The sequence below is a fragment of the Mus musculus genome, chromosome 11, assembly GCF_000001635.26.
Source record: "Mus musculus strain C57BL/6J chromosome 11, GRCm38.p6 C57BL/6J".
Taxonomy (NCBI): Eukaryota; Metazoa; Chordata; class Mammalia; order Rodentia; family Muridae; genus Mus; species Mus musculus.
In genome coordinates, this window is record NC_000077.6 from 80,511,855 (window position 1) to 80,539,319 (window position 27,465).

The window sequence follows — 27,465 nt, forward strand, 5'->3', positions numbered from 1 at the left end:
CATGGTGGCACATGCCTTTAATCCCAGCACTTGGGAGGCAGAGGCAGGCGGATTTCTGAGTTCGAGGCCAGCCTGGTCTACAAAGTGAGTTCCAGGACAGCCAGGGCTATACAGAGAAACCCTGTCTCAAAAAAAACTAAAAAAAACCCAACAACAACAACAACACCACCACCCATGGGTTCTGGGGACAGAATGTATGCCTTCTTGCTTTATCAACTGCGCAGTCTCTCCAGTCACACTTGTGTTCATTCCTCACGTCTACTGTATCATCTACTGCAAAGCACCATTCCTTACCCACTGTGCGGTTAGTCTGAAAGTTCTCAAGGACACCCTGTCCCATTCCTCAAGGCAGGACGCTTGAGGGTTAAATCCCCAATGAGCAGCATATCCAGAGGCTTGACTGTGAGGAGTGTAATCACCTGTGACCAAGGGTGACTCTCAGAAGCAGTGAGGAGGATGGGGACGGTTGGTTCTGTTGCTCCCGACACATGCTAGGGCTAATATGAACGCCTCACTTTGGGAACGGGTTTCCCTTCCTGAATTACTGCTCCCTGCCTCCTGTTGAGATGGGCTTCTGCTTTGGTGTCAGCTGGAAAGCCACAAGCAATGGAAACAAGAGAACAAAACAGCGGACACTCTCAAGACCTTACAGCTGCTGCGCTTAAGTCAGTGGGGAGCAACAGGTGTGGCCTCTGCCAGCGCCCCAAGTACAAGCAGGATGGGAAGCGAACACACACACACGTTTTGTTCTGTAGAAAAATTAAAATCATTCGGCTAAGTCCGTACAGCTGCACCCGGGTGGCCTTTGCAAAGTAACACAAGACACTTGGCGAGCCCTGAGAATGTTGTACACAAAGGGAGTTTCTCAGGGAATCAGGCCCTGTGCTATTTCCACCAGAGGCTGTTCCTTCTGGTGTTAATTGCTTCAGAGTTTTAAACCCACCTGAATTTCCAAGTGAGTCATATGCTCTGGGAAAATGAGACTCTCTTTTGGTCTATGTGAAAGTGTTGTTAAAGCAGACAGGTGACCGCGCAGTGCCTCTCACTCAGCGAAGCATGGGCACCAAGTGTTATGACCTTGTACACAGTACTTGTTGCAAAGCAGACTGACGAAGTAACTTTTAAATATACTCTTTGCGGAAACAAAAACCACCAAAGGCGTACTCTCTGAAACAAAGACTTCAACCTCACTGACAAGGAAAAAAAACCCCAATTAATTGCATTTGTTTAATATTTATATAAAACTCAATGACATCTGAAAAATATGTTTTAATTATGTATGTGCTGGGGTATGTGCACATGTGTATAGGTGCTCTTGGAGTCTAGAAGTGGATGCTGGATCCTCTTGAGCTGGAGTTACAGGTGGCTGTGTGTGGCCTATTGGTACTGGGAACCCAAACTCAGGCCCTCTACCACAGCAGTCCGCTCTCTTAACCACTGAGCCATTTCTTGAGCCCCCAATACATATATAGCTTTCAAAGCTGAGTGTTTTCCTTGTAGGAGAAGGACTGTGTAGCCTGAGGGAGAAGACCAGCTTCTCTTTCCCTGCTGGACTCTGTCCCTGACAGCATGGCTGGGCAGCGGGGCTGGTGTGGAGACTAGAGTTATGGGTCTCCTTGGCTATAGACTCTGGTCCTCTTATGCTGCAGGTCTGGGAAGAAGGAAACCAATGTGAATTCCAAGTCAAAAAAAGGAGACCCTACCGTACGCATGAGGCTGCTTTGCCTTTTTGGTCTTGAGCCTTCAATGGCTGAATGATCTCTACAGCCCTGCGCGGGACCTTTCTGAATTCCAGGCTGATTTTTAAAATTGTGATCAATGAATCAAAACTACTGCTGCTTGGGTTCCAAGGCTGATGAATCTCAGGTGCGGAATCTTCATTTCCCAGACCGACCAGCAGGCAATTCTAAGTGGTTAGTTTCTTGAAGTTAGATTGGAGGTGGGGGGAATTACTGTGAATGCAGAGATGCTATCTAGTGTGGATTTTGCTTTCGTTTGTCTCGTCTCTAGGGATCTGAGTGGGTACTGAGCAGTACTTTTTTGTTTGATGCCCCCGGGCACTGGCTGGGCTCCAGCAATTGTTACTGACTGCCTTTTAAAAGTGTACTGCCAAGATTTTATTCCAATGCTCGAGGAAAAGGTCCTTTCACAGTCATAGACACAACCGTTCTCACTTCTTGTCAGCAGGAAGTAGATTTTGGGTAGAAATTCTATTTTTGTAGTTGAAAGGCCACCTTTGACCCAGAAATGTGTGGTTGGATAAAAGCCACTTCTTCAGCTCTGTCTTACTTGATTTGTTCAAGGAATGGAGATGTGCGGGGTACAGCCTCGGCAGGCATGATTCCTCCAGGGCTCTCGGGTGACCCATATTAACAGTGTCTCCACATTTTTACATATCCAGCTACTTATTTTGGTCTTGTATGACCCAGGTCACAGTCAGTTAATTAATAATCAATTCAGAATAACCTTCCTTTTGAAAATTTTACAGTATTCATAGGAATGAATGACATCATTTATTCTTTAGTCGAGGGGTTGACAACTCTAGTCACAGCAGCCTCCTCTCCTTGGCTGGCCGCTTTGTAAATAAGGCTTGTGGGAACATGGTCATGTCTGAATGTTGACATATTGTCTGTAGCTACTTTTGTGCTACAATGGACAAACCAAATACTATGGCAAAGTGAACATGATTTGCAAAACATAAATCATTCATTACCTGATTCTTTACAGGAAAAATTGTTGATATCAGGTCTAGAAGAGGGATTTAAGTTGAGGGATTAAATAAATGGTCTATAAAAATAGGAATATTAATCTGGGCATGGTGACTCAGATACCTCAGCAGGAGGCTCACGGGTGTCAGGCTAGTAAGGCTGCTTAGAAACCAAAAACCAACCAGCCAAAGAAACAAACGGAAGGTGCAGCTATGAAACTGATGGCTGGGCATATCAAAAATAATAAAGTTCTGTGATATACTGTACAACATGGATAAACTTTGAAAGCATTGTTCCAAGTGAAAGAAAGAAGCCAACAACAAAGGATCATATATTGTATGATTCCACTTATATGAACAGGCAAATCTATAGGGAAAGAAAATAAATGGTTCTTTGAGAGCCAAAGAGAGCTTAGAAGGGGTGAGGGGATATTGAAGGTTTCCATTAGAGGCGATGAAAGCACTTCTGACTTGCTCCTGGCGACTCCTGTGAAGCTCGAGGAGGGACTTGGGACGCAGAGGATTCAGCAAGCAGTGGGGTGCCTCATTCTGACTCTCCAGGGCCTCCCACGGGCAGGCTAACTCAGTCTTAGCACTCCTGTGCTTAGTGGAATAACCCCCACTTGCTAACTTTTTTTTGCTAAAGGCTCTGAAGACTGTCCTCTCCTTCTGGAAGGTCAGCTCCAGGCTCCTCCAGGAGCCTCTGAGCTGGAAAAGACACCCACCACAGCACCTGCCACCTCTGGTGGCACTGCTCTGTCCTCCTCGGCCTTACTCTTCCATTTGCTCAATGTCTTGGAGAAGGAAAAGAAGAAAGCCCCAGCCATATTGGGAAGCCTCTTGCAGGGGACAGAAGGAACCATTTCTTTTCACTCCCAGACTAAGGACCTGCCTGCTCTGCTGCTCTGGACAGCTGGGCTGTATCTGGTCTTAGACACATACATGTGCAGACCTGCCCACTGTCTGCTTCCCACAGTGTGACAGGGAGGTGAGGCACACTGTCTGTCTTGTGACACCAGGCAAGCCCTATTTCAGCTGTGGCCTTGTCAGTTATTAACACTCTATTGATGTGCATGTCCAGACCTGTAGACCTAATGGGAAGGCCCATCTAATGAGCAAAAACTGTCATGTTTACAACTTGCCGCTTATGGAAAATGCCTTTGCAAACTCAGTGGGAGGTAAGGCTAGAAGGAAGCCAGCAGCTGGGGACCAAAAGCAGTGACTACTTTATACAGACTGCCTCACATGCGCTCACAGATTAGTGGAAAATCCAAGGGGGCTTGTGTGAACTGCCTTCTTACACCTGGGAGGCAAACTCCCCAAGTGTGGGAGCAAGGGCAAGGCTAGCTGGTGGGCAGAGCAAAATAAGAAACGGTCGGTGATCCTGAGTTCTGATCTGATCTGGGATGTGTGATTACAAGGAATTTCATTGATCATTTGGTTATGGGTTATTTTAAAGAAGGCTGTGAGGCTGTTGAAGCCTAGAGTTGTCTGGAGGAGCGGCAGTGTGGGTGCTGCAGCAGACTGGGTGGGCAGGAGGGGCAGCCTGTTGAAGCTTCGTTAGATAATCCCATCTGTATTAAAACACACAGGGTTTGCTTTTTCACATTTCACGCTGGTATTATTTAAAAAAAAAAAAAGAATAACGCTGCCATAACTGTACTCATAGCTGGAGAAAACACGGATATGTCTTGAATGGATCTGTACAGGAGGATGTCGGGGCTGGTACAGCTTCAGAAGCTCTGGCATCAGTACTGGCCATGTCCTGAGCAAAATGCTTACAAAACAGCCTTCTCTGCTGCATTTGACTGGTTAGGGATGGAAAAGCAAGACTAAGCCAGTAACTGCAAGAATTCCAGGAAAATATGCCAGACATCATTTTTGAAAGTCAGTACATTTGCCTATCATCAGGCGATCATTTCCCTTTATATTCACGATTACAGAAAAGGACCAGCCTTACCTAGCAAGTCACATGTACACACACACACACACACACACACACACACACACACACATCCATCTTACTTTGTATGCTGTTTAAGGATAAAAATCATACGTGTAGTGTAAGACCAAATAAGCCTGCCCACCACGTTGGTTAATCTGGTATATTTCATAGAAGGTAGACAGCACAGATGTTTTTGGTGCTTTGCAGTTTAAGTGCATCTCTGTGCTTTGTAACTGAGCACGGACCTGGACACCTGCCTTGTAATTCTGGTCTGCAGTTCTTCCTTGCTTACTATAGGCAGAAGGAAGGTAGCGAGGTGGAATCACCCTCCAAGGTATAGTGCTATATCAAGCAGCTGTCTTCTCATTCTCTTCCTTCTGCATGCCGAAAGCCCGCCCCGTTACAGCTGCTTGAAGGCTGCATGGTTAAAGAGACCAACTAAGGAGATGGGGAGAACATGCGGAAATCTTGATTCTGCTATCGATCTACTACCTGTGGATGTCTCCAGCCAGACACTCTCTCCAAGGCTGAGTTTTCTTTTTTATGGAAAGAAAACAAATAGCCAGATATAGTGGCTCATGCCTTTAATCTCAGTACTGTGAGAGGCAAAGACAGGTGGATCTCTGTGAAGGCCAGTCTGGGCTACATAGTGACTTCAAGGACAACTTGATCTACATAGTTCAAGGACAGCCATAGTGAGATCCTGTCTTGAAACAAAACAAACAAATAACAAAGCAAAAATAAAAACAAAAAAGGAAAAGATAGGAGACAATATTCTCCACCCTAGGATAATGCTAGGTTACATGAGAAAGAGGCATGTAAAACCCTTGCCTCTGAGGTAGTCCCCAGAGAGGCTGAACTTCTTTAAACCATGGTAAATGGCTTAAAGATCCCATTGAGATCCCATAGAGAAAGGCACACAAGAGGCATGGAATGCTGTCCCACCTCCTACTAACAGGACTGAGTGGGCATCACTACCTTCTGCCTTCATCTAACCCAAGGTAATTGACTAGGCTAATGTGGCATTATTGTACCAGCCCAACTATTAGTAAGGATGCTGAAGTATGGACAGTACATTCTAATGCATTCTTACTTCTCAGCTCAAATCTATGCATACGGGTTGGAGAGGTGGCTCAGTGGTTAAGAGCACTGACTGCTCTTCCAGAGGTCCTGAGTTCAATTCCCAGCAACCACATGGTGGCTCACAACCATCTGTAATGAGATCTGATGCCCTCTTCTGGTGTGTCTGAAGACAGCTACAGTGTACTCATATAAATAAAATAAATCTTTAAAAATAAAATCTGTGTATGTATACATGTATGCAGGGTTGTGCAGAAGCCAGAGGTCAACCCTGGGTGTCGTTCCACAATGTGTTTTGAGATAGGGTCTCTCACGGGGACCTGGGGCTCACCACAGGCTGGGCTAAGTTGGCTGTCTAGCAAGCCTTAAAATCTAATTATTTCCTCACCTTCCAGTGCTGGGAACATAACTGTGTGCCACCACACCTGGTTTCTTTCTTAAGTTCTTGGGATGGAACTTAGGGCCTCATGCTTGCATAGGAAATATGCCCCAAGCCCCTCAATTCAAGTTGTATATGCTACTGGCCACAGATGAGGTTTCAGTTCTGGGAGGGGTCTCAGTGATTGACTTCTGCTCCATGTTAAATACTTCTCCCTGTACTGTGACGGAGTGTGACCAGGTACCCTGCGTTCGTTCCCCTTTCCTTCTGGTCACACACAACAAGAATGCTAGAATTTGAGGTCTTTCTCTTATGCCTTTACTTTCTAAAGGACCTGTGTCTGAAGCTCTGAACTGAACTCCTGTGATCCATCCCTTTCCTCAGGTTTGAGAAGGGTGAGCTTCGCAGGAGGACTGTGATTCTTTCAACTCAGAGAACAGCAAGGCAGCCCTCCTAGAACAGATTTTGTCTAGACTCCCTCTTCTTGGTACACTGCCACAGGGCTCCTAATCCCACACAGAGCACCTGGTCCCTTCCCATGCTGCACTGGACGGGAGGCCCCCTCCCCCTACACACACACACACACACACACACACACACACACACACACACACAGACACTGGGATGAGCCACTCCAAGCTCTCAACAGTAGCTCATCTACTCTGGCTTTCCTTTGGAATTCGGTGATGAACTCATTAAATCACAAACTTGTTGTGACAGGAAGTCATTCAGATGCTGATGCCATTGCCATGGAAACCATTCCTCTGCTCCAAGCTCTGTCTGCCTCTGCCAAGGAGCACTCCAGCTCCATAATTACTGTCACCCCCGAATAGCACAGAGCCATCAAGGAGTGAGCGGGGCCCAGAAGCAGGGGCACATGCAGTCTGCTCTGCTTTCAGATGATGAATCCTTGTTGGTTTTAGTATTTTTAGCACACATTTTTGTTCTGTAGCAGTTGTCTTTTAAATTCCTGCATGCTGGCTCCTTCCCAGAACCTTCTGAGTTTCAGACAAAGGAGCTTTGGGTGGGGGTTGTGGTGGGGTGCACACAGCTTGGGGATAATCATTTAAGAGTACCCACTGCTTTCCTAAATCTTTATGCTCCTACATATGGAAAATGTGTTCACATGCCCATAGGACAGCCCCCAGGAAGGCATTTCAACTCGGCCAGTTCACATCCTGCAATGCCACTGTCATACAGACAGACAGGGTCAAAGGCTTATTTAGACCAGAGACCAGAAAGCTGAGGGCAGCTGGCTATGTGTCTGTGTAGGTTTGCTGGAGGTTTTCCGATCTGCTCCATTGCTGAAGACTGACCACACTGTGGAAAAAGGAGCATTTGTCTTGCTCGACACGGTGAGCAGCTTTCCCTTGTGTATTTCCAGCACGCTCTATACAGTGGAACATCAAACATATCAGTCACCAAGTACCTGACAGAGATGGCACGAGGCAGTTCACATTGTTTCCCGATTTAGGTTAATCTCTGTGGAGGCAGGTATTTTTATCCCAATTTTACAGATAAGAAATGTGACATTCAAAGTGATCAGGGGAACAGAATAAATGCCATGCTTCCCCATCCTGCCTTGCTGTTAACATATCATGTGGGCTGTGTCCTCACGCTGAAAGGTGACTTCTGTGAAGTCAGGAGCCCGTGGTTCTTAGAAACACAGATAAGCAGACTGGGAAAGGTCCTTCATCATTACCATGATCCACCAACCACCACTTCCACACATTCCAAGAGACTGTCAGGTTTTGGGGTGTAGACCTCTAGGCGTGGCATTCTGGGTTAGGACAGGCTAGGTTACTACTCTGTGGATTGCTCCTACCATGGACAGAGTTTCTACAAAGCCCCCAACCTGCTTTTGTGGGCTTATGGTCCGAAAACTCTATGGCTATTGAAAATTTATCCTAGAAGTATGTGGCCAGCTGAGTGCACTGGTCCACGCCTTCAAACCTTGCACAGGGAGGTGGAGGAGAAGGCATTCAGAGCCAGCCTGGGCCATACAAGGGCCTGCCTCACACAAAACAAAATGACGACGAGAGCATGTGTGTGTTGCAGAGGGCAGGCTGCAATAGGAGCTCTTCATTGCCTTGACCTCTACCTGCTGCATGTATGACTTCAGAGAGTCTCCGCTGTCTGACTGTCTGTGTATAACATTAACTGCATGGCTTAAAAAGTAATTATACGCTTTAGCCTTTAAAGGGAGGCAGCTTGTTCTTTGGTGTTGAGGTTTGTCAATGACCTGTATGGATGTTACATCTCTTCAATACAGGCACGCCCTTCCCTTTGGTGTCACATGAAGGCCACGTTAGCTGATTTCATACGTTAGATTCGTGCGGGACCGTGAAGAGGGACATGAACACCATGTGAGAGAGAATGTCCCTGAAAGGCACACTACTCTGGAATTGTGTCCAACCCAGGCGCTAAGAACTCTTTAATAGAAATGAAGTAATACAGACTGTAGGATCAATAGTATGTTAGGGGAAATCTAGTTTATGATGAATATTATGAAATAAATGATTTTTCTATATTAAACAGTGATTCCTTTCTTAAGCAATATGTTATATTAATTTTTTAATACTACAGTGTTCTAGTTTTGTTGTGTGTATTTGCTGTCTCAGAAAGATTAAAACAAAATTTCTGTAGTGAATCATGAGGATTAGAAAGGCCTCTAGCAACACTGTTGAAAAGATGCAAATCATAAGCCAATACCCAATGTTCATACCCTGTAATTTGTTTTTTAGGTTTAAAAATGTTTTTATACCTTTCCTATTTATAAAACTTTAGGAAATTGCCTATTATTTGAGGAACAGAGAAAAGTGAAGAAGTTTCAAAATAGTTTTTTGTTTGGTTGTTTTGATTTTTGGTTTTTGAGACAGGGTTTCTCTATGTAGCCCTGGCTGTCCTGGAACTTCCTCTGCCCGCCAGTCTGGCCTCAAACTCAGAGATCTACCTGCCTCTGCCTCCTGAGAGCTGGGATCAAAGGCATGCGCCACTGCCACCTGGCTAAAAACAATCTCTTTATTCAATCTGCTGTCATTTCTTAATATTACCTATGTAATATTATCTGACTCTAGAATTCCAAGCTACCTCTATTGTTGTTATAGAGAAAACGTCTTCTTTGCCATCATGAAGCACAGAGCTATGGTATAATGTTCAGAAGTGAATTAAGTCAAGTTGCAGGTCATATTCAGATACATATTTTATTTCCTTTTGGATATAAGTCTTATATGGTGTTTGGTAGGAAAACCACCCCAAAGGGAAGTGAGTCACTTAGGAAGACCAGCAAGGCTTAGGCTAGCTGGCTAGACAGAGACTCAGCCTTGTCTTGCTGCCTGTTTCACTGTGACAGCTGAGAGCACCACTTTGCCTGAATCAGCAGAGAACACAGCAGCCAATCCCTCTTTGCTCCTGCCCACTGCCCCTCACACGCAGACAAGACTCTAGACAGCTTGCTTCAGGCTTTGGGAAGTGGGTGACTTTTCTTCAGGCATTTGCAGACCACACGTACATTGGACCTGGCCTCACATAACCATGTTTGGCTCTTCCTGAGACAGCACCAGCTAGGACATTGTCCATTGGGATGCAAGCTGCATGGCACGAGCTCAGTCCCTCTTGCTCATTCCCCTGGTACAGTGCTCAGTACATGTGCTCGGTACATTACTGGTACTCAGTAAGTACTTATTGAGTAATTAAAGAAATATTTTTTCTTTAAGTTTCTTTTCTGCCTTTTCCTTAGCCTGTACGCATGCTCAAATCTCTTCCATTAGATAAACCAACCAATCTTCACATCCTGCTGTACCTCATATCCCACCAAGTGCCCTCAAACCAAGCTACTTGTAGTTACTGCCTTCTCTCTCTTACCTTTACAGCCAACTTAAGATTCATATAAACACCCGTGCTTCTGCCCTGCTTATTGCTTACTATTGTAATCCTTCCCTTCTCTCCCATCTCTCCATGCCTCTGCATGCTTGTCCTTTCCTCTTTTTCTGATGTCTATTCATCCATTCTTCCTTCCTTCCCTCCCTCCCTTCTGCATGCCCGCTCTACCTCCCATCTCTTATTATAAGAATGCCTATTGTGCCCTAGGCACCTAGCTGGGACAAGACGGTGTTAAAGATGCAGTCTCTACTATATGGACCTGCTCTTCGCTTAGTGGATGATGCATTTATGTCACTCAAGCTTCTGGGGTCCAAGTTTACTTTGAGGCTAAAGTAAGAAAAGCCATGGAATAAAGAGACTTTTGCTATGGAATCAGCTTTACACCAAAGAAGTAATAGGAAATGTCTAATAATCAAAAACATTTGACTTGGAACAGCACTGCTATTACACAGTGGCAACACAAGACTTTAAAAAGAAGCTTGCTGGGCTGGTGAGATAGCTCAGCAGTGAAGAGCATTGACTGCTCTTTCAGAGGACCCAGGTTTTAGTTCCAGCACCCACACCGTGGCTCATAACCATCTGGAACTCCAGTCCCAGGGGGACCTGACAACCTCTTCTGGCTTCTGTGAGTACCAGACACACATGAAATACACAGACACACACAAAGGCAAAATAACGATATACATAAATAAGTAAACAAAGGGCTGGAGAGATGGCTCAGCAGTTAAGACTGCTCTTACAGAGGTCCTGTCCTGAGTTCAACTCCCAGCAACTACATGGTGGCTCACAGCCATCTGTAATGGGATCTGATGGCCTCTTCTGGTGTGTCTGAAGAGAGTGACAGTGTATATACATAAAATAAATAAATCTTAAAAAATAAGTAAACAAATAAAAAATAAAAACAAGTATGTTTTGGACACGACTCCAGGAAGTGTTAAGCCATTGTCATTGGGGAAACCTTTCTTAGAAGTCACAAAAGCATTGATAACTATGTGACTAAATATTTTTGAGTGGAGGTAGGAATGCCAGGGGTGCCAACTCTGAGAACCAATGGCCAATTCTGGGCAGTGATGCACAGGATTGCTTCTAGACAGGGAATACATTTGAGGTAGCTCCTGACAGACAAGTGGCTCATCGGGGTGGAAGGACATTTGGCAACAGTACAGGAAGTGCTATGTTTAGCTAAAGAGCTGGGAATGGACCTGATATGCAAGAACAGCCAACTGTAGCTTGAAACAGGAAGTAGATGTAGGGTGCTACAATGTTTTAGTGACCAGAGCACTCTGGCCTTGACACTTCTTCCCTGGGTCACTGTCATTCTGAGTTCTGACACATTTGATAGCTTTGTTTGCTTGCTGACCTGCCCGTTTCCAGGTCTCCTCCTCCTGCTTCTGAGCTGGAGTGCCTGAGTCCCTTCTTGACCAGCTTTTCTGCTGTTTTGTTTTAATTATCATCGTGTGTCTTGTATCAGTCACTCCTACTACTTCCGGTGCCTTTGCAGTGTTGGCTTCTACTCTATTACCCTTTCTGCTCCATTCAGTCCCTAAGGTGAGGGATTCCTGCCGCTCACTGCTTGGATTCTCAATACAAATGACTTACACCCTTGCTGAATCCTTGGTCTGAGTTTCTCTCCTGCCCAAGGCTCCACCTCCCCCATCTCTACAGTCTCCACAGATCATCTGCTCACCAGATCTACAGTAAGCCTCCAGATCCTGTTAAACATGCTCCTTCCTGAAAGTTCCTCTTGGGCTTCCCAACTGACAGGGAGTTCCTTCCCTTGCCCCTCCCCGAGGCTGAGAATCACTGCTACCAGCAGAGGAATTACAATGGGGTGACTGCTTTATAATAAGCTGGCGGACACCAGCAAACAGGTCCGAATCACAGGCATGGCTAGGGCCTTCTTGTTCAACTGAATACCCAGTTAACTGGCTTCCCTCTTGCAAGTTCCTTCTCCTCAAAGTGTGCTCCACAGTTCTACAACTGTCTATTAAGTAGGAAGTCTGACTAAAGCCAACGTATCATTGAAATTTACAATAAAAGAGAAGGCAATGTAGCTTAGAGGAAGAGCCAATGACTGCCTAGTATTTGCAAAGCACTGGGTCCGAGTCACCATACAAAACCAAACAGATGAAAATGAGGTTCACAGAAGTATAAAAGAGTGAAAATATACCAAATATAAGTGAATATTTGGTATATTTGGGTGAGGAAGTTCTCTCTCTGTCTCTCTGTCTTTGTTTTTTTTTTTATTGTTATTGTTTGTTTTGTTTTTCTGAGACAGGGTTTCTCTGTGTAGCCCTGGCTGTCCTGGAACTCACTTTGTAGACCAGGCTGGCTTCGAACTCAGAAATCTGCCTGACTCTGCCTCCCAAGTGCTGGGATTAAAGGTGTGCGCCACCACTGCCAGGCTCTGTTTCTGTTTTTTAAGGCAGTGTTTCTCTGTGTAGTCTTGGCTGGCCTCACACTCAGAGACCTCCTGCCTCTGCTTCCTGAGTGCTGGGATTTAAGGTGTACACAACCATCCCTGGACTTTAAAAAAATGTTTTCATGCAAACGTTAAAGAAAACGAAAGACTTGACCACATAAACCACAAAACTGTCACAGAAAAGATAATGCAATTTGAAAAGACAAAGAAAATGTCTTCAACATGCATGACCTCTACAAGAAGCACTCTTAAGCATTAGTACCAAGGGCTAGAGAGTTAGCTCAATAGTTAAGAGCACAGCTCTTCCGGATGTCCTGGGTTCGATTCCCAGAACTCCATGGCAGCTCACAACAGTCTATAACTGTAGTTCCATGAGATCTAATGCCCTCCCCTCTGGTGTGCCGATGCACACTCAGACAAAACACCCATATACATACAACATATAAACTGTATTTAAAATTCATTTTTTAAAAAAAGAAAAAAAGTAGATCCATACCAACATAAAAAGAAACCAGTACCAAATAACGACATGCTAATAAGAGACAAAACTTATGAATAATTCATAAAACACAAGGAACTAGTAGATAGATCCATATGAATGTTGGCTAAACAATGGGGGGAAGTGTTTCTTCCCTGTCAGAGTGCTAGCTGGGGCCTGCTCCTAGCCTGTAGACGCACAAAACACGCAGTAACTTCCCGGGGCAGATCTAGAATGTGGATCAAAAAGGCCTTAAGAAGCACATACCTTTAATCTCACAATTCTGTTTCTAGGATTTGTTTTTTTTAGTAAACAACTACAATAGGAATAAACATATCTGAGACTAATTCATAGCACTGCCAGAATGCTGAAACCTGAGGACTCTGGATGCTCAGTGATAGAAGCTGGTTAAATAATACATTTTAAACATCTTCAGGAAGAGGTCAGTTAGTGACACAGGAAAACATTTTCTGGAGCTGTTTTTGTATTGTTAGGGGAAACAGCCAGGCCCAAGCATTTGCTGTGGTCACCAAGATGATGAAAACCCATTTATTATAGTTCATCTTCAGTCAAGTAAGTCTGCCACAGACTATGTCCTGTATACTATGCAGATACAGGACAGGTGACTTAAAATCAGCTTTGGTGGGGCTGTAGAAATGGCTCAGAGGTTTAAAGCACAGGAGAGCACTGGGCGCTCTTCCAAACTATCTGTAACTCCAGTTTTAAGGAACCCAATGCCCCTTTCTGGCCTCTGCAGGCAACAGGCACACACATCTGGCACAGGACCCAAGTTCAGTTCCCAGCACTCATGTTGGGCGCTTTCAACTGCCTGTGGCTCCAGGGAGCTGACTCTGTGAGTACCTGCACTCACATGCACATATCTACCATGTCCACACACAGATACACATACAGTAAAAAGTGAGTCTTTTTTTTTTTTTTTTTTTTTTTTTTTTTTTTTTTTTGGTTTTTCGAGACAGGGTTTCTCTGTATAGCCCTGGCTGTCCTGGAACTCACTCTGTAGACCAGGCTGGCCTCAAACTCAGAAATCCGCCTGCCTCTGCCTCCCCAGTGCTGGGATTAAAGGCGTGCACCACCATGCCCGGCAAAAAGTGAGTCTTAAGTTCAGGCATTTATAGGCTCCTTGTGTAGCCAGTGTCTTGATGATGTTTGTTTTCCAATGTGGCCTGGTGCTCCTAGAGACTTCAAATAGTTCACACAGAAATTATACAGAAGAGTCACTCTGGTGAAGGCAGTTGAAGACTGATGCTGTCGGAGTGATAAGTAACTACAGAACAGAATGCCAAGCCTGGGGTTTAAGCATTGCAGTTACTACTTAGTAAAATAAGGTGAGCCTTTTACTCGCCAGGTGAAGGTGGTTTGCCTGGGTAGGGTCTGGGATGCTTGGTTGGACAAATTCTGGTTCAGTCACTCGCCCTAGCTCAGACTCTTGGATCATATACAAGGGGGCTCTACTACCTTCCCATAATATTTTACCTATGGGCGCAAGGCTTGTAAGCTATACCATTTTTAGGTATCCAAAAACATTATTTTGATATTTTTATCTCAACAAACTAAAAAACTTTTTTCAATGCTTATTTATTTTTATTTTATGTGCATTGGTGTTTTGTCTGCATATATGTCTTATAAGAGTGATGGATACCCTGGAACTGGAGTTACAGGCAGGTGTGAGCTGCCATGTGGGTGCTAGGAATTGAACTCAGGACCTCTGGAAGAGCAGCCAGTGCTCTTAACCGCCGAGCCATCTCTCTGGCTTTTCTCAGCACATTTTTTTTTAGAATGAAGATGTGTCCTCATTGGGAGTTAGAGCCTATGGGTAAGTGTGGCTTAACACAGCTTGTCTGAGTGGGACAGTCAGCAGCAGCAGTCTTGGAGGTAAGGCCTTTCCTGACTCTAAGAGAAAATTCCAGCCCTGAGTGCTTCAACCCTGGAAATGTCCAGGCTGGAGGAAACCACAGGTGCTAGGCAGTCAGCATCTATGGCCGGTGTGGCAGCTCTCAGGAGCAAAGAGGGTCCCTTCAAGTCTGATGAGGTGGTTTACTGCCCAGAAGCACATATTACTAGTGCTTTTTCACAGAGGATAAAGAGAGAACAAGCAAGGTGTGGCTGTCATCACAGGGCCACACCTGTGGTATGAAAACAGCAGACTGCTCTCCACCTGAGGACTCACTGTCAGTGACCGCACTGTCTACAGCAAGGAGCCCAACACCTACTGCTTTCACAAAGGAAACGCTCCAAGACTTTCTTGTTTGCTACAGAATGATTTCCCAAGGAGACCAAAGGAAACGACATTTCCAAGCCCGGCACTCCTGGCTTTCACGTTTTCTATTTAAAACGCACTTCTGTTCCACATGTTTTACTCTGCTTTGAATACCAGTCCATATCCCAGAGATTGCAGTCTTTCATAGAATGCCAAGTTCAGAAGGCTGCAGCCAGACCCACTGAGTTCTGGTCTCTTCTGATTAGCTATGACCTGAACAAGTGACATCACTTCTCTATGCCTCAGTTTCTTTAGCCATAAAATGGGGATAAAATTCACCTCCTAGGCCTGTGAGGTTTATATAAATTAATACAGGTACTGTATAATTAGATCCTGGCAGGGACCTTGCATGGGTTCATACTCTGTATTGCTCCAGTTTTAGGGTATGTATGACTGAAGCAAACACAGTATTAGCTACTATCATCTCTCTATACAGGTTTTCTAAGTGCTTTAGAATGTGTCTGTGTGTGAATGAGTGTGCACTTCAATTTGACCTTCAGGCTGGTCAGGTATTCACTTCTTACTGCATTCTCATGAATAGACTATAATTAACAAAATCAGCTTTGGGGCTGGAGAGATGGCTCAGAGGTTTAAGAACACTGACTGCTCTTCCAGAGGTCCTGAGTTCAATCCCCAGTAACCACATGGTGGCTTACAACCATCTGTGATGGAATTCAATGCCCTCTTCTGGTGTGTCTGAAGACAGCAACAACATACTCATATACATTAAAAAAAAAAAAAAAAGAGTGTGCATTGTTCTTGCAGAAGACCCAAGTTTGATTTCTAGCACCCACACTGGGCAACTAACAACCAATTATCTGTAACTCTAGCTCCAGAGGGTCTGCCATCTGCTGCCTCCTTCTGGCCTCCACAGGTACTACACTTACACACAGAGGCCATTTTCAAGTCTGGCACCCCCACCTTTTTCATTTCCTGTCTTCTGGCCACTACAGCACCTGCACTTATACACATATATCCACATACAGATACACATACTCTACATTTTAGTTAAGCACATATGTGTCTGTATGAGAACAAGAACATGAATGCAGAAGAGGGTGTCAGATTCCCTGGAACTGGAGTTGCAGGAGCTTATGATGTATGCTGGGAACAGAAGTCATGTCCTCTGCAAGAAGAGTAGATGGATACTCTTATCTGCTGAGTTATCTCTCTCTCTAGCCCCTTAAGTCATCAACTTAAATACCAATTAAAAAAAGTCAAACATTTTAGTGCAACAGAATCCAAAGATATACTAATTTGATATATAATATATGCTGATAAATAATGTTAGGAAAATATATGAAAGTATCTGTTTTTCTAATATTCCTCTCTCTTTATCTCTCTTGGTCTTTTGAGACAGAGTTTCTCTGTGTAGCTTTGGCTGTCCTGGAACTTGTTCTATAGCCAGGCTGGCTTTGAACTCACAGATCCACTTGGCTCTGCCTTCCAAGTGCAGGGATTAAACATGTGTGTGTCACCACCACCACCATCGCCACCACCACCTGGCTCTATTATGTTTCTCAAAGAGCAGAAAATTTGCTGTAGAAATGCTGCAATTCATTACAGCCAAGTCTTGTGTCCAGAGAGTTGCAGGCAACATTCATTGGCATTGTATGTTGTGATGACATGCTCTCTGCAGAGTGTTCACATTGTACACAGCACAGAACTGACAGGGAAATTGAGCCTGGTTCCTCTGCAAGAGCAGCAGGTACTCTTACCTTTGGAACCATTCTCCTGCCTCCTTTGCTAAGGTTTCTGAGACCCTACTGTTTAAAAAGCTGGGATCAGCCAAGGATGGTGGTACGTGTCTGCAGAATCAGGGAGGGAGAGGCAGGAGGATCGCAAGTTAGTTGTCCTTGGCAACATAGACAGTTCAAGGCCAGCATGGGCTACATGAGCCCCTCATTTTGTACCCCCACTCAGCATGGGCACCTGATCAGCAGCAGGGGCCACTTCAAACTGTCAGACTTCATAGATCAAAGGTTTGTTTCCCGCAGGAAGAGCTGCAAGGCATAGAACATTCAGGAGCTCCTTGCCTGTCCCTTCACTGCACATGTGACATTCAATCACACCTCCACTACTTGTCAGTCTAATGTCACTTTAGTGTGCTTGGATTTTTTAGTTCTCTTCGGCTTAGGTGTGTTCAGGTTATCTACAATTCTTCACTTTCGCTGCAGGACCTGGAGGCTGGTGTGTTGCCTCCAACCTGCCCGCAGGCCATCTGGAGACGACGACATGGGGAAGAATGTGCCATGTTGCAGTTCTGGCTTCCCATGATGGGCACTGCCACAGGCCCTGGAGCACAGGCGAGGCTGTGAGCTGACACAGGCTGTGATTCTTCTTGCCTCTCACCTGGCTCCCTTTGCCAGTCACTCACACTAGGCTGAGCAGGGGCTGCCAGCCAGAAGTTTCTAGTTACTCATTGCATTTTGAAGACAGAATGATATCAGCTTCCTGCCCAGTATCACCCTGGGAAATGTGAGTGAGAACCCCGTCTTGTTCTTTCCTCTCTAAGCCGACACCCCATGCTTAGTAGTTTAGTGCTGGAGCGCTGAGCTTAGCCAGGTAAATTCCAAGTCTCCCAACGTAGGTGAGAGGCTGCTGCCCTGTGCTACGCTCCACGATGAGTCAAATGAAAGTGACACACTCCACGTTCTCCATGAACATGTGGCTCACTTACGGGGAAATGACAAGCTAAAGATGATTATAAACCAGAGGAAACACAACAGTGATCACAGCTGTAATGGAGAACCACGGAGACCCGGGGCCTGTGGTGTCCTTCTTTTTTTAGCCCTTACCCTGAGGAAGGGAATGATGGGGGAATAGGGGAAACTCCACAGGCCGAAGAGAGCAGGCTGGCTCACTGTGGAGGTATTGGAATGACTTCAGATCATACCTTAAGAGCCACTGAAGTGGGTGGCGCGCACACACACACACACACACACACACACACACACACACACACAAATAAACAAGCCTAACAAAACAATTTTTCTTTCAAAAAAGATCCTGATGACATGGACATGTGAGCCACTTGCAAATTTAACTGAATCCAAACTTATTTGGGAAAATACTTTTTTTTTTTTTTTTCCGAGACAGGGTTTCTCTGTATAGCCCTGGCTGTCCTGGAACTCACTTTGTAGACCAGGCTGGCCTCGAACTCAGAAATCCGGCTGCCTCTGCCTCCCGAGTGCTGGGATTAAAGGCGTGCACCACCACGCCTGGTGGAAAATACTTTTTAAGTCATTGGAAACAAAATTAAGTCAGCTCAAAATAATAACAAAGCAGAGGCTGTGGTTGTTACCTTAATGGCAGACAGCATTTCTGATAAATGCTATTCATTTAGATATACATGTCTAAAAAGGCAGTATATATATTATTATATATATATTAAAGTATATATATATTAAAGGCAGTCCGTGGGCCAAGCACGGCAGCACACGTCATAACCTCAGGATTTGGGGGGTGGAGGCAGGAGGACCATGGGCTAGCCTCAAAAAGAAAAAGAAAGAAAAGCAGTCATACTCTTTTGGTTTTTCTCCTTTAAGACCTTTTAGCCAACACAGATATGTGCTATACCAGGCCCCTGAGACACCTGATATTTCCAGAACTCCAGACAAGGAGCGTGTGATTCTGAGTCTGGGGTTCGGAGCAGCAGGCCTGTGCTTGGTCTCCTTCCCAGGGCCTGGTGTAGATGTAAGAGCGGCCCATGATTGGGCTATCGGCTTTGGGGTGTCTTAGGTACAACTGTCAAGGAAATGGCAGCTTCTGGCTGAAGGTAAGGGGCTGCTGGGAAGGGCCTCAAGGTGGAGGTAGACAGAAATTAACACGAGAAGAAAATGAGAAGGAAGCTGAGTTAGACTGTTTTGTCCTGACTGTCACCTCGGAGCAGAGAGCATTGTTCAGCAAAGGAACTCTGCTGAGTAGTGAGGCGCCTGGACAGAGCCTGTTCAGTGGTAACTATGATAAAACTTGCCCGCATCAGTTGAACACCTATGGTGGGTATACCACCCTGGTGCTTAGCAATTGTAAGCCTCAGTTTATCACAGGGAAACAGAACACAAAGGGCTCTTGTCCAGTAAGTACAGGGGCAGACAGATGACATGTCACACTGCCTTTTCAGCATGAATATGCCACTGGCTTGGCTTCAGCCATGGCTAGCCCCTTCAAGATGCCTTGGCCATTGTGGGGTCTGTTCTCTGTCTTTGCTGTTAGTTATCAAGTACATACAGCCCTGTAAAAAGGCATGTGCACCAGGCGTGGGTGATCACAGGACACCTAAAATGTGTGTTCTACTGAGTGCACCTTGTGTAATGAAGGCCCTGGCTGTTTCCATTGCTACGGGCAGGTCAGGTCTGAGCTTCAGAGACTACACCCCTGTCCAAGTCAGACGCCTCAGAGATGCATTCACAAGTTTCACAGACTCCAATGAGAAGTGTGGGTGGCTTGGTAAAACCTGTCTGCAGAGCTAACAAAACAATTCAAAAGGCACGTCACGGTGATGGGTGTGTCGCAGTGGTGGCCAGTAGCCGCTTCCTAGATGATGATCATGCAAATTCCAGCCTAAATCTGGGCGAGCAGAGATGGTTGGCATTGTTACCTTTTCTCAAGAAAATGTCCAGGTTCCCCTTGCCTTCGGTACTTCTTAGAATGATTGACAGGTTGATAGGTAGTAGGCAGCCAATATCTTTGAAAATTACTAAGAAGTTAAAGAGACTAAGATACAGGCAATGGTTGAGTGGTTGTAGACACTTGTGAACAGGTCTGCACTCAATCCCCAGGTCAGACAAGAGGGCAGCAGAGCAGGGGAGAACCAGTTTCTCAGAGTTGTCCTGACTTCCAAGGGCTCACCATGAGGTGTATGAGTACACATGTTCACACACACACACACACACACACACACACACACACACACACACACGCACACACACACTATCAACAAAAAGCTAGGTTATGTTCAGAAACCTATGCAACTTGATGCAGTTCAAAACAATTCTTATTGGAAACAGACATCTTTCTGACCAACATTTAGGCAAGTTTGTGTTGAGATGTTTAGTTTTTAAAACAAGCAACATTTAACTATACAAGGCTCGGTGGAGAAATCCTGTCTCTGGCCTCATCCCTTTGCAAGCTGTCTTCCTCATGACTTAGAGAGTTCTCTTTCTAGAACACACATTGGATTAGTCCCTTCACCTTACATAACCTACCAGCTAGCTTCCTCAGTGCAGTGTACAAGTTGGTTTGCCATGGCATTTGTCATGTCTGGGACACTGTCACTAAAGGAGATAGTTCTATTAATTGTGTTGGGTTGTTCCTGGCAGTCACTTACACAGAAGGGCCTGACAATAACACTGAACTTTCCTGCTCTGAATCTTGCCACCCAGGTGAGTGTGGGCCAGGCCTCGCCTTTCCCGAGTTCCCTGCCGGACGTGGATGACTTACACCCATCTCCAGGCAGCCTTAAGGCATAGATGTGTACTCTACTCCTGTAGATGCTTTTATGCAGGTCACCCTTTCCACATGTGAGCTCCTAAGGCTGAGGCCTTTAAGTCACCCCTTGACTCTCCCCCATTTGTAGAAGAGTATTTTTTGTTCTATGTGCTTGGCAAATGTCATTGGACAATGAAACAATCATGACTAGATGACCTAAAAGACAAAGCCAGGTCTGTGTTGTAAGTAAGCATTGATGACAGAGACTCTCACTGTCCTGGTATCACAGAAACTTCTATTCATTTCCACATATGTGTATGTGCAGAAGACACAACATTCTGTGAGCAATCTGTTCTCTTAGGAGTGAAGACATTGGGTAGGCAAGTATAATTCACTTCCATTGTTTGGTAGGGACAGCGTTGCTTTAGGCCAAAACCTGCTGAGCAGTGACTAATCACAGGAGTGTTCTGAACTGTATTGGGCCACAGGCTCCCATATTTAACTCCAATGTGGTACTCTCAGGCCAGCACTAGCACCTGGCACAAAAGACATACATGTGATTTTCCTGGGCAGCCCTTCCCTATCTAACCTATTTCCTAAGGTGGTGACCTCCCCAGGGAGTGAAAGGCCACTCCCAGACTCCTGCCCGAGAATGCCACCTCCCACTGGTAAAGCTGTCCTCCCAGAAGAGAGTTTCCTCACTGTGAGCAATGCCCTCCCAGGAAGCTGAGCACCCACAGTGTGCAGTGTGAGCAATGCCCATCAGGAAGCTGAGCTCACTTTCTCAGGGTTCTCCTTTCCCAAGCAGGATGGGTTACATCTGGGAACTCTCTTATCTTTCTAAATCTGCATTTCCAGTTCCTTACAGAGCCAGGAAGGAAATACAACTCTGTAGTCACTCTCATAGCTTCTCAACTGCTGCGCATCTGTAGTATGCATAATTTGAATCTAGTAGGGAACCAGAAATCAAAGTCTGAGAATATAGGAGAGAGAAGATCAGAGTATAGAGCGGGTGAGTCACAAGAGTGGACATCTATTTTCCGTAGGTCCTGAGAACCAGAACAAAGCAGAGCAGGGGATTCTGGGTTGAGATAGGACCAAAGCTCTCCAGCTCCCTGAGCTACTTGAAGTCATTACACACATCCCTGAGGGACTTTAGGCTATCTTCCTCTGGAGGTCTTCACACACAGCTGTAATTAAGCAGTCAGAGATGAGTTGCACTTATATCTAACCCATGCTGAACAAGCCAAAATCCTTACCCCACGCCGCTGCAGTTACCAGGGCACAGAACTTGGCATCTTGCCCCGAGGTATCTGTCCTCTTCCTCTAAACTACTTTTCCATTTTTATGCTATTGCTAAGGATGAACAACAGATCTGAAGTCCTCTATCCTTTAATCAGTCTTTGATAGTCTAATCAGATTTCCTTGGTTATAAAATGTGTTTTCAGGGCTAAGCATTTGGCACTGGGCAGACAACCGTCTTCTTCCCATGGGAAGACAACCTCTTCCACTACCAGCTTTCCTCAGTTGCCTGTAGTTCTTTGGGTATGTTTCAGGCTTCATGGATTTTTCCCTGTCTGGTTCAGCATATGTATTGGAGCTATCCTTGTTCCACTGAGTTGTAGGTGATCATGATGGTGAGACTTTATGGGTGTGTCCTGCCATCACTAGTAGACACCATCTCACAGCAAATCTGTGATATCATCCTGCATCAATTTGTGTACTTCAAATCCACAAGGTTGCAATTGAGATGAAATTCATCAACAAAATGTTTAATTACATGTTGATTAATATAACGGGAAATGGTTTTTGATTTTTAGTGCAAATATAATACAAAGGTTAAAAAAATAAAATAAAATGTGGAGCGAGGTCATTTCCTCCTACCGACTCTCATAACACTGCAAGGTGGAACACCACACATTCCCTGCTCTAGGAACTCCGCAGTGGCTCCACATGATTCTCTATGCCTGGATGGACTACGTAATGCCAAAGTTTAGGGTGTGTGGCATTAACTATTGGAGAGTTAGAAATGGAACTTGGGTGAATTTTTAACATAATATTCCTGTTTATAACACTCACACAGACACACATGTATACCTGCACATACACTCATACACACATACATCCATGCACGTACATGGATGAGGATGAGGTGAGGATGACCTGGGGCTGGAAAAGGCTGGCTGGCTAAGGTGGGGAGGGGGGCAAGAGAAAAAGCCTGAGCAACAGGGGAAGCAGAGACCACAGCACAGACAGCAAGGCTGCGAGGGCAGGAGGAAGGGAAAGAAACCCCCCTGTTGAGTGTTGAGGGGGCTCTTGATGAAGTGTGACTTGGAACAGTGCTCAGAAAAGACCTAAGAGGGGTCTGTGAAAACCCGGACTCGCTTTCCTCCTGCCTCAGTTCCTGAGTGTGGATTACAGGAGTGTTCCACTATGCTTGGCTCCTTGGGGTCTTTCTACCACCCATGTTGCAAAGGTACACTGGAGAGTTCAAGGACTGGTTGGCATGGAGAGCAGGGATGGAAGGGAGGTGGGGTGCGTGGGGTAGGTGGGGAGAAAGGCAGTTGAGAAATAGATCCCAGGGTTCTAGCTGAAATCGATGCAGTCTAGCCTCAGCTGGGACTCTACTGTCCTGCGGAACTCCTCCTGTTCTAAGCGTTCCACCTTCCCAGCCACTCTTGATTCCATTAAGTTGGCAGAATGGCCTAGAAAACTGTAAACTCTGGGAATCTGGGATAAGTGATTTCCTCTTCTCTAGAAGGTGTCAGGACAAGGAACAGGGTTGGAATTAGAAATGACAGCCAGGGCTACACAGAGAAACCCTGTCTCAAAAAACAAAAAAACAAAAACAAAAAAACAAAAAAACAAACAAACAAACAAACAAACAAAAAAACCCAAAAACCAAAAACCAAAAACCAAACCAAACCAAATCAAACCAAAAAACCTGAACTGTCTTTAGGTCAAGAAAGGAATTAACCTTTTCTTCTGACACTGGCAGCACAGCCACGTGCACCTTCTCGAATGTTTTTCAAATGAAATTTCTTTATAATCTTGTGAAGTAAGATTTTCTTTTTTTAAAGATTTATTTATTTTATGTATCTGAGTATTCTACCTGCATGTACACCTACATGCCAGAAGAGGACATCAGATTCCATTACGGATAGTTGTGAGCACCATGTGGTTGCTGGGAACTGAACTCAGGACCTCTGGAAGAGCAGCCAGTGCTCTTAACTGCTGAACCATCTCTCCAGCCTCCTAGCTTCATTATCTTGATTATATCAAATAACATCCTTAAGTTTTACAAGAAACTGTAAACTAATTTTTTTCATTGCCCATTTTCTTAACTGGGAATATTTAAAGCATTCCTTCTTTGCCTCCAGTTCTTGTCCTTGTGGTGGTGCTGGGGACAGGTTTTAGGCAAGTGGGCTCGTACCTGCTACTGATAACCTGTATCTTCAGTGCACTTTCAGCACTTCCATGCCTTCTCCCAAAGCTCACTTTCTATCACACGTCCTTAGCATGAACCAGCATCTGAAGTTCCTTTTGGTCCAGGCTAATTGTCCTTCCTGTAGCTCCACCACTCCCAGTACTCTAAACTGACCTTGTACATGTACTTCAATTTTTCAAAATTAAAAAATCATGAGGCAGACATCTGGGGCTGCAAATCGTTACATTTTATTTATCTCACCCTCCCACCTGTAAGTGTGTGTGTATAGTACACACATGCACATGTATGTATTCAAGTTCAAATGCGTTACGAGCACGTGTATGAGTATGGGATGATATGTAAGTTCCTGAGACTGACATTAGGTGTCTTCCTTGATTGTTCTGTCTCACCATTGTGGAGATGAATTCAGATCTTCAGGCTTAGTGGCAAGCGCGGCAAGCACCTTTACCTGCTAAACCCTCTAGCTGTCTTCAACCTGTTCTATTTGATACATATATCCCAGCTGGCCTTAAATTCACTATGTAGCTGAGGTTGACCTTGAACTTCTGATCATCCTGTTTCTACCTCCTGAATTCTAGGATCACAGGCATGCTTTCCCATACCAGGTTTGTGTAGTACCAGGGATTGGACCTAGGGCTTTATGTATGCTAGACCATCATCCTTCCACCTGAGGTCTATCCCCAGACCTACTTGAAGCATTTCACTGTACTGGTGGAAACTATGAATGAGTCCTATGGAAATTAAGAGTGTTTTGTTGTAAGTCCATTCAATTATAGTAGATTTTGTTGAAGTAAGTTAAACACAAAGTGTACATGCAGAATATTACATACAACAAGGAAAGGAATGTTCCAGGGACAACCTAAGGAAAACTAGCCATGCTATTAAAGTCAGCAGCACGGGGAGCCTTTCTGATAATTGAGCTCCCTCTCTCCGCTTTAGTGGGGGAATCCCAAGGTCTTTGCCAATCAGTTCTGGTGGGGTCAGCTTCTCCTGACTGTTTTCCTTAGGATTCCTGTTTCTTCTTTGGAGTTTGCATGGATAACTGCTAGGTTGAGGGGATCAGGAAAAAAAATTCATCATGCAGTCAGTCTCTAGATTTCCCAAGATCTGTTCATGGTGTCAGCATCCCCACAGTAATGGGGAAGAAAACAGGATCCTGCAAGGGCAGGTCCCTAATCTGCATATCTCCAGCAGTACTTTTTATCTTGCTTTGCAGTAAATCAGTGCTCTCCTGTGACAGAGAGATGTGAAGACAGTGAACGTTTGCAAAAGCAAGGTGGCCAGAAACCTGACAGCCACCAGCAGCCTTTAGCTGCCGCCTTTTGACTACTCACTCTAGCGAATCCACCAAAAGAACCTGAGAGTAAACTGTAATCAAATGAGCTCTTCTTTGGGTAGATCGAGGTGAGTTTGGGAGAAGGAATGGAAGGCTTATTAAAGTATCTGTCTCTGTGAAGAGTTCTGTGGCTCTTGCCAGCTGCAATCCTGGCCTGCTTGCTGCTCAGGTGTTAAGCAGGATGACTGAGGGCAAGAGTTTAAATCAACCACATGGCTACATGTTTATAAAGGAACCTGGGTCTTCCGACCTTGTTGCTTTATGCAGAGGAGGTGCAACAAGTGATGGGGCAGTTAGGAATTTGCATTAAGGACACCTGCCAGGGCTGACTGAGGACAACCCTGACCTTCTGACTCTAATCTGTTAGAAAAAGAAGGCAATCATTTTAAGGACAATTCTCTGATGCATGTCAAAAGCTGCCTAGATATGGTGATACTTTCTAGGCTTAAAAACAGGCTGCTGAGGTCGCCCTGGATTTTCTTCTTTGAGATTTGAGTTTTGTGGCTCAGGCTGGCCTCTAATTTGTGGTCCTTCTGCCCTAGCTTCCTGATTACCGGGATTATAGGTGTAAGCCACCATGCCCAACATCATAGTTTCTTAACTTAATATCAGCATTGAATTCCTACTTCCTCTCTTTCAGAAAGGCTATTTTCTGCCTACTTTCTAGTTATTACTATCTAGTAACACATCCAGATTTGTCAGGGCCCAGATAATGACTTTTAGCCCTTTCATTCGGTTGAAGTTGTAGATTCCCCCCTCTCTCTCCCTCCTCCGCCACCTCTCTCTGGCTGTCTTGGAACTGACTTTGTAGACTAACCTGGCTTTGAACTCACAGAGATCTGCCTGCCTCTGCCTCCCAAGTGCTGGGATTAAAGGTGTGTGTGTGTGTGGCCACTGCTCAGGGATTTCTCTCTTTTGAATACATAACTATTGTTTAACAATGATGCATCTATTTATCAAGGACTCCAGGGACAGTCACACAACGTAGCCTGGAATTTACCTTCTATTAGTAAGAGTTGAAAAGTATGGTGTAAGGAAGAATCCAATAGCTGGAACTTCCATATTTCAGAAAGAGGCTTTGAAGAGACCCCAGTGGTAGCCATTAGAGAGCCTGGCCTTATAAAAGGCAAGTCATGGTTGGCAGAAACTGTAAATAAAAGGATAACAGGATATGGCTTTGGAAACTCATAAAGTAGGGTATTTGGTGATTTCCCTTTAAAAATCCATAAGAGCTCCATTAACTTGCAACCAAATCAGGGTCACACAGAAAGTGTGGCTGTCATGCATCCCCACATGTATAATAGGGTTTGAAAATGGTACTGTCTCTTCTCAGGATTCTCCACCACTCAGCTACAGAGGACTGTCTCCACCCAACATGGCACGGGACCTTCTTATCTGGGACTTAGCATCAGCTGCCACATTTAGAACACTTCTCCCACCTCATTTGCAGCTTCTCACCTACAGATCACACACCTAGAGCTGATTTTCATGAATTTGCACAATATAAAAATTACACTTGTGAGTCTGCATCACAGAATTCAGAAAGAGGCTGATTCCTGTTCTCCCTTCCTTTTCTTTCTTCTTCTTCTTTCTTCTTTTTACCAATAGAGTAGCACTACTTCTCTTCTCCTTCTCCTCCTCTCCTCTCCTCTCCTCTCCTCTCCTCTCCTCTCCTCTCCTCTCCTCTCCTCTCCTCTCCTCTCCTCCCCTCCCCTCCCCTCCCCTCCCCTCCCCTCCTCTCCCCTCCCCTCCTCTCCCCTCCCCTCCTCTCCCCTCCCTTCCCCCCCTCTCCTCCCCTCCCCTCCCCTCCTCTCCCCTCCCCCCCTCTCTGTTGGATATATTTTCCTTTTCTTCTGAGTTCCCTTTCTGATCATCTCTAGGTGTTGCTTACATTCTATCTTGGTTTCTCCTTTTACCACGCCTTCTCTCTTTGCTGACTTCCATTCTGGCATGAACTCAAGTTCATCTACGTGCCTTGAAGCTCCTTGGCTTTGTGGTTAAGTCTAGACATCTCTGACATTTTTGGCCACATTCCTTCCTTTAACCTCTGATCTTGCCCTCAAGGATGACCCACTGCTTT

At 45.1% G+C, this 27,465-nt stretch overlaps 1 protein-coding gene across 2 annotated transcripts in view; it reads right to left on the reverse strand.

The window, feature by feature from the left end:
* The window catches only part of Myo1d (myosin ID), a 297,930-nt gene that overhangs the window by 29,729 nt on the left and 240,736 nt on the right, over positions 1 to 27,465 (reverse strand). The window lies entirely within an intron of this gene.